The 16,928-nt window shown below is 36.1% G+C and overlaps 1 protein-coding gene across 32 annotated transcripts in view; it reads right to left on the bottom strand.

Moving 5' to 3' along the window:
- The window catches only part of GALNT13 (polypeptide N-acetylgalactosaminyltransferase 13), a 943,716-nt gene that overhangs the window by 523,601 nt on the left and 403,187 nt on the right, over positions 1 to 16,928 (bottom strand). For 2 of the 32 annotated variants that reach the window (XM_086368891.1, XM_086368956.1), the window contains exon 1: positions 10,360 to 10,695. The exons of 27 other annotated variants lie outside the window; for them this stretch is intronic. The gene's annotated coding sequence lies outside the window, so the exon portion shown is untranslated. Of the gene's footprint in view, positions 1 to 10,359; positions 10,696 to 16,928 lie in introns of those variants that run through there. 3 more of the 32 variants (XM_086368892.1, XM_086368890.1, XM_086368887.1) reach the window with 3 other exon arrangements.

Genomic DNA, 16,928 nt, shown 5'->3' with positions numbered 1-16,928 from the left:
GATGCTCAGCATCACGAACTATTAGAGGAATGCAAGTCAAAACTCAATGAGGCACTACTTCACAGCAGTCAGGACGACAATCCTCAAAAAGTATACAAATAAGAGGCTTCCCTGGCAATCCAGGAAGGAGGAAGTCCAGTGAAGAGGAACCAAAGAGCCTCTTGATGAACATGAAAGAGGAGAGTAAAACAGCTGGCTTAAAACTCAACATTCAAAAAACGAAGATCATGGCATCTGGTCCTATCAGTTCAGTTCAGTTCAGTCGCTCAGTCGTGTCCAACTCTTTGTGACCCCATGAATCACAACATGCCAGGCCTCCCTGTCCATCACCAACTCCCGGAGTTCATCCAGACTCACGGCCATCAAGTCGGTGATGCCATCCAGCCATCTCATCCTCTGTCATCCCCTTCTCCTTCTGCTCCCAATCCCTCCCAGCATCAGAGTCTTTTCCAGTGAGTCAACTCTTCGCATGAGGTGGCCAAAGTACTGGAGTTTCAGCTTTAGCATCATTCCTTCCAAAGACATCCCAGGGCTGATCTCCTTCAGAATGGACTGGTTGGATCTCCTTGCAGTCCAAGGGACTCTCAAGAGTCTTCTCCAACACCACAGTTCAAAAGCATCAATTCTTCGGCGCTCAGCCTTCTTCACAGTCCAACTCTCACATCCATACATGACCACAGGAAAAACCATAGCCTTGACTAGACGAACCTTTGTTGGCAAAGTAATGTCTCTGCTTTTGAATATACTGTCTAGGTTGGTCATCACTTTCCTTTCAAGGAGTAAGCGTCTTTTAATTTCATGGCTGCAGTCACCATCTGCAGTGATTTTGGAGCCCAAAAAATAAAGTCTGACACCGTTTCCACTGTTTCCCCATCTATTTCCCATGAATTGATGGGACCGGATGCCATGATCTTCGTTTTCTGAATGTTGAGCTTTAAGCCAACTTTTTCACTCTCCACTTTCATCAAGAGGCTTTTGAGTTCCTCTTCACTTTCTGCCACAAGGGTGGTGTCATCTGCATATCTGAGGTTATTGATATTTCTCCCAGCACTCTTGATTCCAGCTTGTGTTTCTTGCAGTCCAGCATTTCTCATGATGTACTCTGCATATAAGTTAAATAAGCAGGGTGACAATATACAGCCTTGGTGTCCTCCTTTTCCTATTTGGGACCAGTCTGTTGTTCCATGTCCAATTCTAACTGTTGCTTCCTGACCTGCATACAAATATCCCAAGAAGCAGATCAGGTGGTCTGGTATTCCCATCTCTTTCAGAATTTTCCACAGTTTATTTTGATCCACACAGTCAAAGGCTTTGGCATAATCAATAAAGCAGAAATAGATGTTTTTCTGGAACTCTCTTGCTTTTTCCATGATCCAGCGGATTTGGCAATTTGATCTCTGGTTCCTCTGCCTTTTCTAAAACCAGCTTGAACATCAGGAAGTTCACGGTTCACATATTGCTGAAGCCTGGCTTGGAGAATTTTGAGCATTACTTTACTAGCATGTGAGATGAGTGCAATTGTGTGGTAGTTTGAGCATTCTTTGGCATTGCCTTTCTTTGGGATTGGAATGAAAACTGACCTTTTCCAGTCCTGTGGCCACTGCTGAGTTTTCCAAATTTGCTGGCATATTGAGTGCAGCATTTTCACAGCATCATCTTTCAGGATTTGAAATAGCTCAACTGGAATTCCATCACCTCCACTAGCTTATCACTTCATGGCAAATAGATGGGGAGAAAATGGCAGCAGTGACAGCCTCTATTATTCTCGGGCTACAAATCACTACAGGTGGTGACTGCTGCCATGAAATTAGAAGACACTTGAAGAGGGTGAGGAGAAAAGGGAACTCTCCTACATTATTGATAGGAATATAACAACAACCACTATGGAGAACAGTATGGAAGTTCCTTTAAAAACTAAAAATAGAGTTACCATATGACCCAGCAATCCATCTCCTGGGCACATGTCCAGAAAAGATGAAAACTCCATATACATGCACCCCAATGTTCACAGAAGCACTATTTACAATGGCCAAGACATGGAAGTAACTGAAGCATACATCAACAGATGAATTAAAAGATTTGTTGTCAGTTGTGGATGTGTCTGGTGATGAAAGCAAAATCTGATGTTGCAAAGAACAGTATTGCATAGGAACCTGGACTATTAGGTCCATCAGTCAAGGTAAATTGGAATTGGTCAAGCAGGAGATGGTAAGAATAAACATCAGTTCAGTCACTCAGTCGTCTCCAACTCTTTGAGACCCCACGGACTACAGCACACCAGGCCTCCCTGTCCATCACCAACTCCCAAAGCTTGCTCAAACTCATGTCCATTGAGTCGGTGATGCCATCCAACAATCTCATCCTCTGTCATCCCCTTCTCCTCTTGCCCTTGATTGTTCCCAGCATCAGGGTCTTTTCCTGTGAGTCAGTTCTTCACATCAGGTGGCCAAAATATTGGAACTTCAGCTTCAACATAAGTCCTTCCAATGAATATTCAGGACTGATTTCCTTTAGGATGGACTGGTTGGATCTCCTTTCTGTCCAAGGAACTCTCAAGAGTACATCAACATCTTAGAAATCAGTGAAGTAAAATGGATGGAATGGCAAATTAATTCAGATGACCATTATATCTATTACTGTGGGCAAGAATCCCATACAAGTAATGGAGTAGCCCTCATAATCAACAAGAGTCTGATATGTAGTACTTGAGTGCAACATCAAAAATGACAGAATGATCTTGGTTTGTTTCCAAGGCAAGCCGTTCAACATCACAGTAATCCAAGTCTATGCCCCTGCCACCTATGCCAAAAAAGCTAAAGTTGATCAGTTCTATGAATACCTAGAAGACCTCCTAGAACAAATACCAAAAAAAAAAAAAAGATGTTCTATTCATCACTGGGGATTGGAATGCAAAAGTAGGAAGTCGAGATACCTGGAGTAACAGGCAAGTTTGGCCTTGGAGAATAAAATGAAGCAGGACAAAGGCTAACTGAATTCTGCCAAAAGAATGCATTAGTCATAGCAAATACCCTTTTTTCAACAACACAAGAGATGACTTTACACATGGACATCACCAAATGGCCAATACCAAAATCAAACTGATTACATTCTTTTTAGCCAAAGATGGAGAAGCTGTCTACAGTCAGCAAACACAAGACCTGGAGCTTATTGTGGCTCAGATCAGCAGCTTCTCATAGCAAAATTCAGGCTTAAACTAAACAAAGTACAGGAAACCACTAGGCAAGGCAGGCACAACTTAGAGCCCCTATGAATATGCAGTGGAGGTAACAAATAGATTCAAGGGACTAGAACTTGTAAACAGTGTGCCTAAAGAACTATGGACAGAGGTCAATAATATTGTATGGAAGGCAGTGAACAAAACCATCCCAAAGAAAAGGAAAAGCAAGAAGACAAAGTGGTTATCTGATGAGGCCTTACAAATAGCTAAAGAAAGAAGTAAAAAGCAAGTGAGAAAGCAAAAGATATGTCCAACTAAACACAGATTTCCAAATAAGAGCACAGAAAGACAGGAAGGCCTTCTTCAATAAACAGTATATAAAACTAAGGGGAAACAAAAGAAAGGGAAAGACTCGAGATCTCTTCAGGAAAACTGGAGATATCAAGGGAACATTCTGCCAAAAGATGGGCACAATAAAGGACATAAACAGTAGAGATCTAGTAGATGCTGAAGAGATCAAGATGGAAAGATTACAAGGAAGAACTGTACAAAAAGATCCAAATGAACCGGATTACTATGATGGTGGGGTCAACCTCTCAGAGCCAGACATTCTGGAGAGTGAAGTCAAGTGCCTTAGGAAACATTGCTATTAATAAAGCCAGTGGAAGTGATGGAATTTCAGCAAAACTATTCAAAACCCTAAAGGATGGTGCCATCAAGGTGTTGTATTCAATAAGTCAGAAAATCTGAAAAAAAAAAAAAAAAAAGAAAATCTGGAACCCAGCAGTGGCCATAGGACTGGAAAAGGTCAATCCTCATCCCAATTCCCAAAAAGGGTAGTACCAAAGAATGTGATAACCATCAGACAATTGCATAAATCTGCCAGGATAGTATGGTCATGCTTAAAATCTTGCACACTAGGCTTCAGCATTATGCGAACCAAGAACTTCCAGATGTCCAAACTGGGTTTAGAAAAGGAAGAGGAGCCAGAGATCAAATTGCCAACATTTGCTGGATCAAAGGGAAAGCTATGGAATTCCTGAAAAAAATCTACCTCTGTTTCATCAAGTGTGCCAAAACCTTTGACTGTGTATAAACTGTAGAAAGCTCTTAAAGAGCTGGGGATACCAGACCATCTTATCTGTCTCCTGAGAAACCTGTATGCGGGTCAAAAAGCAACAGTTAGAACATGTATGGAACAACTGATTGGTTCAAGATTGAGAAAGGAGTATGACAGGGCTGTCTGCTGTCACCCCGTTTGTTTAATCTATACACTGAGTACATCAAGAGAAATGCCGAGTTGGATGAGTTACAAGCTGGAATCAAGATAGCTGGTAGAAACATTGACAACCCCAGATATGCAGATTTTACTACTCTAGTGACAGAAAGCAAAGAGGAACTGAAAAGCCACTTGATGAGGCTGAAGCAAGACAATGAAAGAGCTGGCTTGAAACTAAATATTAAAAAACTAAGATCATGACATCCGGCCCCATTACTTCATGGAAAATAGAGGGGGAAAGGTGGAAGTAGTGACAGATTTCCTCTTCTTGGCCTCTAAAATTACTGTGGATGGTGACTGCAGCCATGAAATCAGAAGACATTTGCTTTATGGCAGAAAGCTATGACAAACCTAGACAGTAGGTTGAAAAGCAGACACATTACTCTGCCAACAAAGGTGACAACAAAAGTCAAGGCTCTGGTCTTCCCAGTGGTCACGTATGGTTACAGCTGGACTGTAATGACGGCGGAGCGCTGAAGAATTTACGCCTTTGAACTCTGGTGCTGGAGAAGACTCCCGAGAGCCCCTCAGACAGCAAGAAGATCAAAGCAGTCAATCTTAAGAGAAATCAACCCTGAATACTCATTGGAAGGACTGATGCTAAAGCTGAAACTCCAGTATTTTTGTCAAGAGATGCGAACAGTTGACTCACTGGAAAAGTGTCTGATGCTGGGAAAGATTGAGGCCAGAAAGAGAAGAGGACAACAGAGGATGAGATGGCTGGATGGCATCACCAATGCAATGGACATGAACTTGGGCAAACTTCAGGAGATATGAAGGACAGAGAGGCCTGACATGTTGCAGTCCATGGGGTTGCAAAGAGTTGGATATGACTGGGCCATTGAATAACAACAATACATGTATACATATGTAAGTTTCTGGCACAATGAGAATCTGCCCAATACATATTTACATGTATACACAAACACACCAAATACACAGACACATACACACACACGCAACAGATTAGTACTTGACCATAAAGGAAAACAAAATAATGACATTTGCAGCAATATAGATAGACTTAGAGATTATCACACTTAAGTGTTCACTTAAATGAATTAAGTCAGAAAAGGAAAAATGTCATATCACTTGTGTGTGAAAACTAAAAAAATGTTACAAATGAACTTATTCACAATGGACTCCTTAGACAGAAAATAAACTAATGTTACCAGAGGGAAAGGATGGGCAAATAATATATTGGGAAATGGGACTTACAGACACACACTACTATATAATATAGATAAACAACAAGGTCCTACTATATAGCACAGGGAACTACATTTAATATCTTGTAATAACCCTCAGTGGAAAAGCATATATGTGTGTATATATATGTATATATAATCACTTTGCAGTACACCAGAAACTAACAATGCAAATCAATTATACTTCACTTTAAAAAATGCAGAAACAATAGAACAAATATTGCAAACATAAAGTGGTTTATCAGTATACATTATTTGGTCTTCCACTTGACTACACAGTTATCTAATTCTCTAAAATCTTCCAATTTCATTATATTAATAACAAATTAGAGAGATACATAGTAAAAACCACCAGGCATGACATCAGAACCTGAGTCTAATTTCAGTTTTCCCATTTAAAATATATGTGGCAATTATAAAACCCAATAATTTCTCTAACCAGCAGTTTCCTCAGTTGCAAGAGGGAAAGAATGAAATATGGCATGATTATATCTTTGTATTGCTATTAAAACTAAAGTAGGATAAAGGTACACTGATAAAAAAAAAAAAACCCAAAACTTCAGGGCCATAAATGTGAGCAATACACAATGCCAAGTGTCAACAAATAGCCTCATTTTCACTTGTAGGTACTAAAAATACAAGTTAGCATATGAAGGCAGTATGTAACCTAAGTAAAGCTCATTTCGGCACTTCAGAAGGCAGTTATAATCCTCCATATGAAGAATCGAAGTCCACATTGTACATGTCAATCCGCAGTGGCAAGATACAAACAGAGTAAGATTCAAAAATATTAAAAATGGTTATTTAGAGAAAAAAGTTAATCCTATTATTTCAGAAAAGTGCTGGTTTTGCTCCTGCTTGGCAGGAAATTCTAAATACTTTTGTCATATATATCATGTTGAGTTTTGTGCATCTGGGGAGTAAAATACTACTCATTATATCCTTGCCAAATTACTTTTAAACTATGTAGATTTCTGAATGCTACTATCACAAATAACACCTTGGTATTTATAAATAACAAAGCTTTGAATAAGAATTAGAGTAGTATGTTTGTTATTTCCTCAGATAGTGTTCTTCAGTTTACACAGTATTATCATAGCAATCAATGATTTATTTAAGAAGAGAATAGCTTTTGATGGTTTTTTAAAAAGCACAGTAAGATTCCAAACTAGTACTTCCGCATTTCTCATTTCTACTTATAAAGGTAAGTTAAAAGTACACGTGGATATAATTTCAGCTTACAGTCAATACACGTTTAATAACTATTATGTGCATGCTTAACCGTGTCTGACTCTCTGCAACACCATGGACTGTAGCCTACCAGGCTCCTCTGTCCATGGGATTCTCCCGGCAAGAATACTGGAGGGGGTTGCCATGCCCTCCCCTCCAGTGGATCTTCCCCACCTAGGGATCGAACCCAGGTCTCCCACATTGCAGGTGGATTCTTTACCATCTGAGCCACCAGGGAAGCCACAATAACAATTATAGCATTCATATAACTTACAATTTTAAAAGTGCACTCACAAAATTTTATTAAACAGAATCAACAACTCCCACTTTATGAATAAAAAAGAAGGTCTCTGAATCCCTGGTAGTGCTTTTTATGGGATACCATGCTGCCTATGTATACACCATTCTTTGTTCTTCCCAAGACCATGGGTTCCCCATCAGTCTTCTATTATGTGTGTGATAATCCTGCCAGATATGAGTACATTATACAATTCCTCCAAGTCTCTGTTTGTACTTTCCTACACTCTCAGAAAATTCTTAGTAACTACATTTTCTTCATCCTTTAAATTCTAGCACCTTAAGAAAAACCTCCCCTTCACTTATGACTTTTTCCTTTCAATAATGATCATTTACATCACACCCTTTAGCATTCATGACTTCCCCGGTGGCTCAAATGATAAAGCGTCTGCCTACAATATGGGAGACCAGGGTTCAATCCCTGGGTCAGGAAGTTCTCCTGGAGAAGGAAATGGCAACCCACTCCAGCATTCTTGCCTGGAAAATCCCATGGATGGAGGAGCCTGGTAGGCTACAGTCCATCGGGTCATCAAGAGTTGGACACGACTGAGCAACTTCACTTTCACTTCCTTTCTCTAGCATTCAGTTATTGATTTATCATCTCATTTAAAAGTAGAAATTATTACTGTTATTCAATTTTCTCATTGTCTCATATAAGTCATTCAAATTATCTGGTTGTCTTGATTGTTGATTTAAGGATCTGGCAGAATGATAATCTGCCCAATCTCTTCTGAGGAGGCTAACACCAAAAACTTAAATTTCAAAAACTAAATCTGTAAATATTATCTCTGTGTTTATGAATGAATAATCCAATATTACGTTATTGTATACCCAATACTATAATCCTACATACAACTGAATTTGTTTCATTCACTTTGTCCCAGCTTCCAATCTTGGCAACTAAGAACAATTATTCATGGAAAATTGAGAGCGAGCCATCTACAATTATTTAGAATATAGTAAACTAATTTATAGTTATAATATTCAAATTTCTACTTCAAAGGCATATGTTTCTCAAGGGATTCATGTCTGTCTGTCAGGTATTTCTCCAGAGTGCGACCATATAATTTTGAACTCTGTTTACTACAGCCCTCCCGATTTCCTTTTTCTTTTATCTATAAAAGGATTCTCCCTCCCTTATACTGAGGGGACTTGTTCATAACTTCTTAGTTGCAGACTCTGAACTACAATTCTCTGTTTATCCCAAATAAACTCATCTATGCTGGAGAAATACCTGACAGTAAATTTTCTATTTACTTGAGGCCAACAATGTATATTAAGCCAAAGAATGATCTAATTTGCTATATCTGCCAATGGTAACTGCCTAAAACAAATAGATACCGATTAGTTTCATTTTGGTTGGCACTTCGGGCTGTATCTAAAATTTTCACATTTTTCACATCAGAATTTACATAGTAACAGGTACTTGCTTTTTGTTATGTGAGTTGTTGGGGAGACTACAAAGATCTAAAAGTTTAAATAAACAACATTGGATTTATTTCTCAGGGAATAGAGTACAAAAGCATGACACTAACTAGCTAAACCTGGAGGAAAAAAGCCTGATTGTAATGAGGAAAATTCAGAATATCTGAGTAAAATCCTCCCTGTAGACATTATCTTTTTAAAATTTAAGCTTTTATTCATTTCCTTTAAGCCTCAGAGTGACTAGTGTAGTGAGCAACATGTTTCCAAGTAGAAATGTTTAAAAAATTAGTTTTTAAAATCCAGAATAAGGAAAGATGTTCACTGAGAGTTGTGCTTTCTTTTAGAGGAATATTGAGAAACCACTGAGATATTGTTAAAAGGGGAGATAGTAATGTCAACAGCCACAGTTTACAGATACCTAGTACTTTTATAAATAGCAGAATCCCATTTATTAACTGCAAACCCCTACTTCAGCAAAGGAATTTCTTAAAAAATTAATCAGTGATGACATGCCTTGGGTCTTATCTAGTATCAGGAAGTAAGTAATCTTATTATTTTTTTCCCTCATTCTCCACTCATAACTTGAAAATAAAATGCTTAAATCTACTAAGTTAGATTTCTTTTGATGGCATAATTTATATTTTAAGTTAGTACAGCAAATCTTAAAGTACTGTAAAAATTGAAGCACTCAAACCCTGGTGTTAGAAAAGCAGTACCTATTATCTTCCTTTTTAAATTTTCTGTGCTGACATACATGAACACTTGTTTCCTGGTATAAATAAAGATTGGATAAACATTTTTCTGTACATAGTATGTACATGTTGTTTTTCTATTTCATACATGTGCCAATAGAGGGAAATTACATATTTTTTAATAGGTATATTTAGTCAGGTAGATAACAGGTAACTGTTGGATAAAGAGTTTCAGAAAAAAACAACTAGAAAATTGACCCCAAATAGGGATAAATTTTCAGCACAAGTAATAATATACTAAGGTCGGATAGAAAAATAATATGGCATTTCTTTTGCAAGATAATGAGTAAACCTAATTTCCCTAAAGGGGGATAAAATGAGTAGACTTCATTCTCTCTTGAGAGAAAGATTCTGGATTATACTCTACCAAATATAAAATTCTAATAAAGAATAATGAAGTAAATTATAAGCTGAGGTTGGACATCAGGAGACCAAAATTTGATGAAACTGATTTGAATCTGGAAGCACTGAAGAAGTGCATATGGAGGAAGAGGTAACATGAAGGTTCTTTCTTTTCACTGAACACAGAATGAATTCCCCACCATCATTAAGTCTAGGTGAGGCTATAGTTAGTAATGGACTTCCTCAGGACTGCATATGGAAGTAATTTTTGGCTCTAATGTGAATATCAGATACCAGGGTGCAAGAAACTGAAGAGTAAACAAGCCTGAAACCAAAAATAAAGTATAAAAGAGCATAAGGAAAATGCTAGAGTTTTCTTTGCTTTTTCCCATCCATCCAGCACTTTCTAATCCTACACCTAATATAGGCACTATAGCATCAAATGTTAAGAATTTGGCAAATTTTTTTTCATAGAGCTTTTCCTAGGTAAACAAAATCCTTTCCAAAGAAACAAAGTACAAATCTCTTCAGGCAGAGTCCATTCTAAAAACCTCAATTCAGGATATAACATTAACACAATTGGGGAATACAACGTTTAGAAATGAAAAGCTCTGATATAAATTACTTAAACAAAACCTTTCATCTTACCTTTGAAGATTCTCACAGTCTCCAGCGGCTCAGTGGTCCAGGGAAAAGTAGAACTATGCCAACTGCTCAGGGCCTCATAAGGCTGAAATTAAGTTTGCTAGTCAGGCCATGTTCCTTTCTGGAATTTAAGATCCTTCTCTAAGCTCACACGATGGTAGACAAAACTGAGTTTTTTGCAGTTATAAGAATAAAGCCCCCACTTTCTTGCCTGTGGTTCTTAATTTCTAGAGGCCAAGGAGCCCTCAAAACATGGCTGCTTTGAACTTCAAGGCCTGTAGAAGAATGTCTCTGACTAGGAAGGGACTAAAGTTTCCACGTGATTAACTCAAAATCAGCTGCAAATTCTCTTCACCTTTTTCTAATTAATCACAGGTAAATCTAATCACCGGATGATAGCTCATATTCGGAGTTCCTCTAACCCTCAAGACAAGGGGGTTGATCCAAGGATGTGCACCATTCAGGCTACCTTAGAATTTTGCCGAGTCATGGAGCCTTCTTAAAACTCTGCCTAGCACACCCCCTATATCCAATGTGGGCCCTTCAATGCTTCAAGTGGAAACTTTGGGTATTTATCACAGCTCCTCCTTGGGATGCTTGGTACATACCATAGCCCTGGAAGATCAGAAGCTCTGCTTTTGTTTTCTAGTCTAGTAACTATCACTTACAAATTAGCAATTACCTGGAAAATAACTCTGAATGCTGGACTCCCATCTCAGCTTCCCTTCTTTGCAGGATTCTGGGCCCCTTGAGTGCTCCCTGTTTGGCTTGATTTTCAAACGCATGTTAACTAAATTTATTTATTAAAGTAGCATCCATGTTTTCTGCTCCTTCTTGTTAATGCTGACAACCTGCAACAAGACGGCTCACCATCACTGGAACCCAAAATTGATTATTCGAGTATCTTGTAAGATTTTATTCGCAAATGGAATTTATAAGATGAAGCACACCAATAATAAGCTAGCAAGTGGTAAAGTTTGACATAAAGCTAACCTCTTTTTTATCAGTAACATCTGTGATAAATTAATTAGAAAATAATTTTTAAAATCATCTCTTAATGTTAAACATTTACTTAAATGTAAATTTTATTGATAATACTTCACACCACCAAGGACATTAACCAAAATTTTCAATGTATGCATCAAAAATAATTCTTAAAAATATTTTAAAAATAATCAATAACTTGCATGTTATTATTTTTCTTTGATAAGTGATCAAAGAAGCAGCTTTCATTTTGATGCTTAAACTAATCCAGTGAGCTTTGGGAATTAAGACTCTCACAGGATTATTTTAATGTAAAATTTTTATGAAACAAAATAGACATTCAGCATAATTACCACCAAATTTGAACACTTAAAGTTCTGCTAATTATTATCATTCAAACATGTGGAAGATGCTTCTGTGTGCCTAATTAATTAATGTAATTTATTTTCCTCAAAGTTTTATACATTTGGTTGATATCTCTGCTTGGTTAACATTATCCACATCAATGCTACTCAAAGCGGTCTATGAACAGGCAATATCAGCAATCCCTTTGAGCTTAAGAAACTTAACCCTACACCTACTGAATTAGAATCTCTGGGGGTTAGAGCTAAATTATCTGTGTCTTACCCGTCTCTCCATGTGATACTGAGGCATGCTAAAGTTTGAGAAGCATATATCTAGCTCATCTTGATAGATGGAATTTTTAACAACCACAAAACAAAGAGATCAAAGCACGTGTGTGGAATTTCCCTCTTAGGTGTGTGCCCATCTTTGTATTAGTCTATAAGCTGTCCCATCAAGAAGGAAGAGGATAATAAATCCACCCCAGGCTTGGATAAACCTCTGGGACACAAGGCAAAGGGCCCCAGACTGAATGTAGATTCAGATGTTATTTCTCACTTTCACATGATGGTTTGGGGCTGTAAATTCTGTCATAGTGCAAACAAGTGAACAATAATTCAGAGATAGCACTTCAGCCCTGGAGATTATGTAGTGAGGAGTTTAAAGTAGATTTTTTAAAAAAATATAACAGTGGGCACCAGGTTCTAACACACCAAGAATCTCAGAGAATAAAAGCATAACCCTGAACATAAAATTTGCAACCAATAAAAAAAAAATAAGTAATCAAGATTCCAAACTATGATATAGTAGTATCTTTCTTAAAATTCCTCTAAAAGGTAAGAAAATTACTGCTTGTATATCAATATCAACATGAATTAGCCATTTCATCAAACAACAATTTAAATCATTTTATCTAAAACCGTGATATAAATTTAAGATTTATATTTTTAATGACCTAAAATGACAAAATTCAAAAATACATAGTATTCACCAAAATTAAAACAGTAAAGTTCAAAAATGAAATATGCACAGATTATGATCATCTTCCCTCATAGTGACTAAATTCTAAAGCTACATATTATGTAAATTCTGTATTTAAAATTACTAAATTTGCCATTCCATTTTTTTCTAACTTGAAATATAATTCTTAACTCCTGCATTTAAAATTACTAAATTTGTCATTCCATTCTCCTCTAACCTGAAATATAACTCTTCAGTGATTAAATGTTTTCCTGAAACTACAAGCAATAAAATAATACAGAAAACCCAGAGCCACTATCCACCTGGTATATTTATTTGCTAATTAGCATTTGTAAAGATTTATTATCTTCACAATCAAGAATATACATTTGAAAGATTATTATGCTAGAAGTATTCTCCACATCAATGAAACAGTTGTAATACCTGCTCACCTTATACCATCTATGAGCTAATTGAGCAAAAGCAGATCAATTTTTGTTGCATGGGTACCACTAAAGATAACTACTAATCTACAGACCCACTGAGACAGTAGCAGCAAATAAAAACACTTTGGAAAGATCAATTTACACTATATCATAAGAAAAGTTGACCCATTACATATTAACACTGAGAAAAGCTGACCCATATTTATTTTAAGGGCCATGTTCTGTCAGAAACTAATCTCATTTTCAATGTACTATATTTAACTCCATTATATCAAGTTATGTCCATAGTGAATTGTTTAGAATTTCAGGGAAACTGAATAAAGTATCTGGAGACTCTATAGTAAACTAGCAGCAATTACAAATAAAACTAGTAACAATTAGCAATAATAATTTTCCTGTGGAAAAACAAATCAAAGGTAGATAACAAGACTTTGTGTTCAACATGATTAAAATAAAATTAAAATGTTAGTTATGGAATGACTGAAAATATGTCTAAGTTGATTGTAAGTCAGTTTAAAGGAACAGTAATGGCTTATTAATTTATTGAAAAACCCTCATTGATTCCAACATTAGTATGCAGTTGTTTATTTACATAGCTGACACAGAAGTAAGTTTGGAAGAGTAAAGTAAAATGAAATGTATTTTAGTTAAAATGAGGTGAAAGTTCTTTAAAGTTTTTTTTTAACCACATAAGCAATTCATGAGTTGATTTGTATATTTTACATAAGTTATCAATGTATGTGTCTTAAAATTGTAAAATATATAAATGAACTTTAAAAAATGAAAAGATTCAAACAGATAAGCAAGTGTTTATAACTAATCTATTTCAAAGTTGATATATAATTTTTGTATGCACAATAATTCAAAAGCATCATCCTAACCTAAGAGGTATCCTTGACAATACTCTTTATCTTAGATATATATGGGTTCATTCCATAAGACCTCAACATTTTTAAATGATTTGGTATTTTATAATACTAGTAAATGTTTTTTTGAAAAAACATGAGTTAAATAATAAGAAATTATATTCTTTTATTCTAAGTAATTAAAATATGATAATGGATACACAATGGGCTTACACACATTTTTTGAAAATCAAAAGCACAAAAATCATTACCACAAAATGTTTGCATTTTTGCAGTATTTCTTCTAAAGTGCTAATAAAATATAACCATATTAATTATATTGGCTTCTACTGTGAATATTGGAATAAACTCATTTGTTTTTTTTCTAGTATAGCTATTATCAAATTCAGTATATTAAATATATCAATATTTTAATCTGTTCTATTTAGTGAATTTATAGCCATTTAAAAATTTTGTCCATCTATTTAGCATGAACTAGATATTTAATTTATTGCAAAAATCTATAGTTGCTAAATATAGCAAATTAAAATATTTAATTGTTTCAACACTCTGGTGTTTGAATTGTCTAAACTTCTTGGTGAGTGTCTAAAACTTGACTTTTTGCCCTTGGTAAGACTATAGAATATATTAGTCCTAAGACAGCACCTTCTGGTTTTCTCAAAATTACTCTGTAAAGAGAAGCTTGGACTGACATTTCCTAATCAAGTAAATACTTGCCCAGACTATATATCATGTCTGATTTCACGGTATAATTTTTTTATAAAGTAGAAATTTGTAAGGCTTTAAAGTTTTAATGAAATGAGAAAATTGAGAAGAAGGAAAATATATAAAATGTGCAAGAAACACAATCATGAAAATTAGTTTACTTCTATGGGCCACAAGGAGAAAAATTAACTTGCCTAATAGGGATGAGTGATGAAGCAGCAGTTACAGCACATTGGTTTGCTCTTAGTGCTGCCAGGAGTTTTCTGTGTTTTTATTCCATCTTTATTTTCTAAAATGTTTAGAAAACAATTATGAGTACTATTATGTTTTCCCAAACTCAAATGATAATCCAGGACAACATATTACGAATGCATTTTGATTTTTAGGAGAGTTACGAGAAACAGATACACTTATTCCAGAATCACCCTTATTACTAGGAAACCTGTTCTGTGACCCTAGGAACCCAAAACCAAGTTGTACAGTCAAGTCATTCAGTGTTCAGGTTGAATCCAACTTTGCCCATGCATGTATTTTTCAATGAATTATATATGAAATGAATAATTTAGTATTAAATTACTGGGCCCTACTCTATTTTAATTCCATTTATGTTTTTACAGACTGAGGTGGGTTGTGATATGCATTCTGAGTAGCTTTAAATATTACTGATATTCACTGTTATTTTCATCAAAGCATGGTTTGTGCTGGAACTTTTCCTTTAGAAATCAGTCAAATGAACAAGTACATGTTATCTTAGCACACTAAATGCAAGCATACATATTAGATATTAAAATTAATTATCAGTATTAATCATCACTTCATTTTTGAGTTCTTTTACCTCATGATACTCAAATATTTAAATGAACAAAAGGGTTGATACTTCCTGTCATCATTTAGAAGAACTCATGGATTGAAAGCACAGCATAAAAATTTAGCAATGATGATTAATTCACTCATCAAATTTTAGGAAAAAATAATCAGACATTATCATTTCTCTAAAAGATTTCGTTTTCCAAAGGAGAGTAACAATTATCAAATTAATGTTTCAATAGTGTAATTTCACTCTCACATTATTTCAAACATTATTGATGCCATCAGTCTTCCACAGTATTTACTTTTACCTTTAGCATTGTCTAATCTTTTTCCTAGTGAATTAGAAGAGTTTGATAATCTTCAACATACTGATCCACAACAACAGCCCAACAACATCAGTAATGCTATTAACCCCTTTTAAAGACGTAGAAATAGAAGTTTAAAAAATAAATAATCCCTCAAGATTAACTTGGCCAGGAGTGGCAGAAATAAGAATCAAACGAAAGGTCAAAACTATTTCCTTGCCACTATATCGTAATGTCTCTGTTTAACGCATTATATGGTAATTCTATGTTTATAGATCTATATTCACCACTGGCTTCAACAGCATGAACTACACCAGATCCATTCTTTTCTTATAGCTTAACCCAACAGTTCTTGAATTATAGCTTATTCTCTGAAGAGTGAAGAGCAGCCTCTGAGGGAGAAATGCTCTTTACACCAGAGGTCCCCAACCTTTTTGGCACAGGGATGGGTTTTGGGGATGACAATTTTTCCATGTCCTGGGGCGCAGGAGATGGTTTTGGGATGACTTGAGCACATTACATTTACTGTGACCTTTATTTCTATTACTATTATCACAGTTGCACCTCAGATCATCAAGCATTAGATCCTTGAGGTTGGGGACCTCGGCTTTACACTTCCCTGCCCATAGATTCCTCCCTGACTTGGACCTTGGGACAAAGTTCACCTTTTGTCTTCTGAATATTGCCCACGTGCTCCAGCGGGTCTCAGGTCTCATAACGTATCTGATTTGGATTGATCCTCTGTACTCTTGGTCTCTCTCTACTAACCTATTCAGGCTCACCCTCAGTCCTCTCCACTCCCAGCCTTTCCATTCAGCCTGGAATCAGCTCCTTCTCACAATCTTTGTCACCACAATCCAGACCCAGCTGATGGCTTATTGGAATGAGTTGCACACCATTCCCAACATTATGGAAGAATGCTTCTGTCCTTCTCCGAGTTAGGCTTCAATTTCTATGAAATGTATGTGATGATTTGTTCTGGTTGACTATCCTGGAGAAAGTTTTGCTGAGTAAAACTCTGAGGGTGGTTTTATATAAATCTGTCCTGCCTCTCTTTTCTCCATTTTCTAAAGGTCAGTTGAACATATGTCTCAAAGTTACCACAAAGGAGTTTAATCAGAACCCAGGGCACCCATCTCAAATGGAAAACAATT

The sequence above is a fragment of the Bos grunniens genome, chromosome 2, assembly GCF_055505025.1.
Source record: "Bos grunniens cultivar Pamir isolate PY7600 chromosome 2, Bosgru_T2T1.0, whole genome shotgun sequence".
Taxonomy (NCBI): domain Eukaryota; kingdom Metazoa; phylum Chordata; class Mammalia; order Artiodactyla; family Bovidae; genus Bos; species Bos grunniens.
The sequence above is the reverse complement of the archived record's forward strand: the minus strand, read 5'-3'. Positions and strand labels throughout refer to the sequence as shown.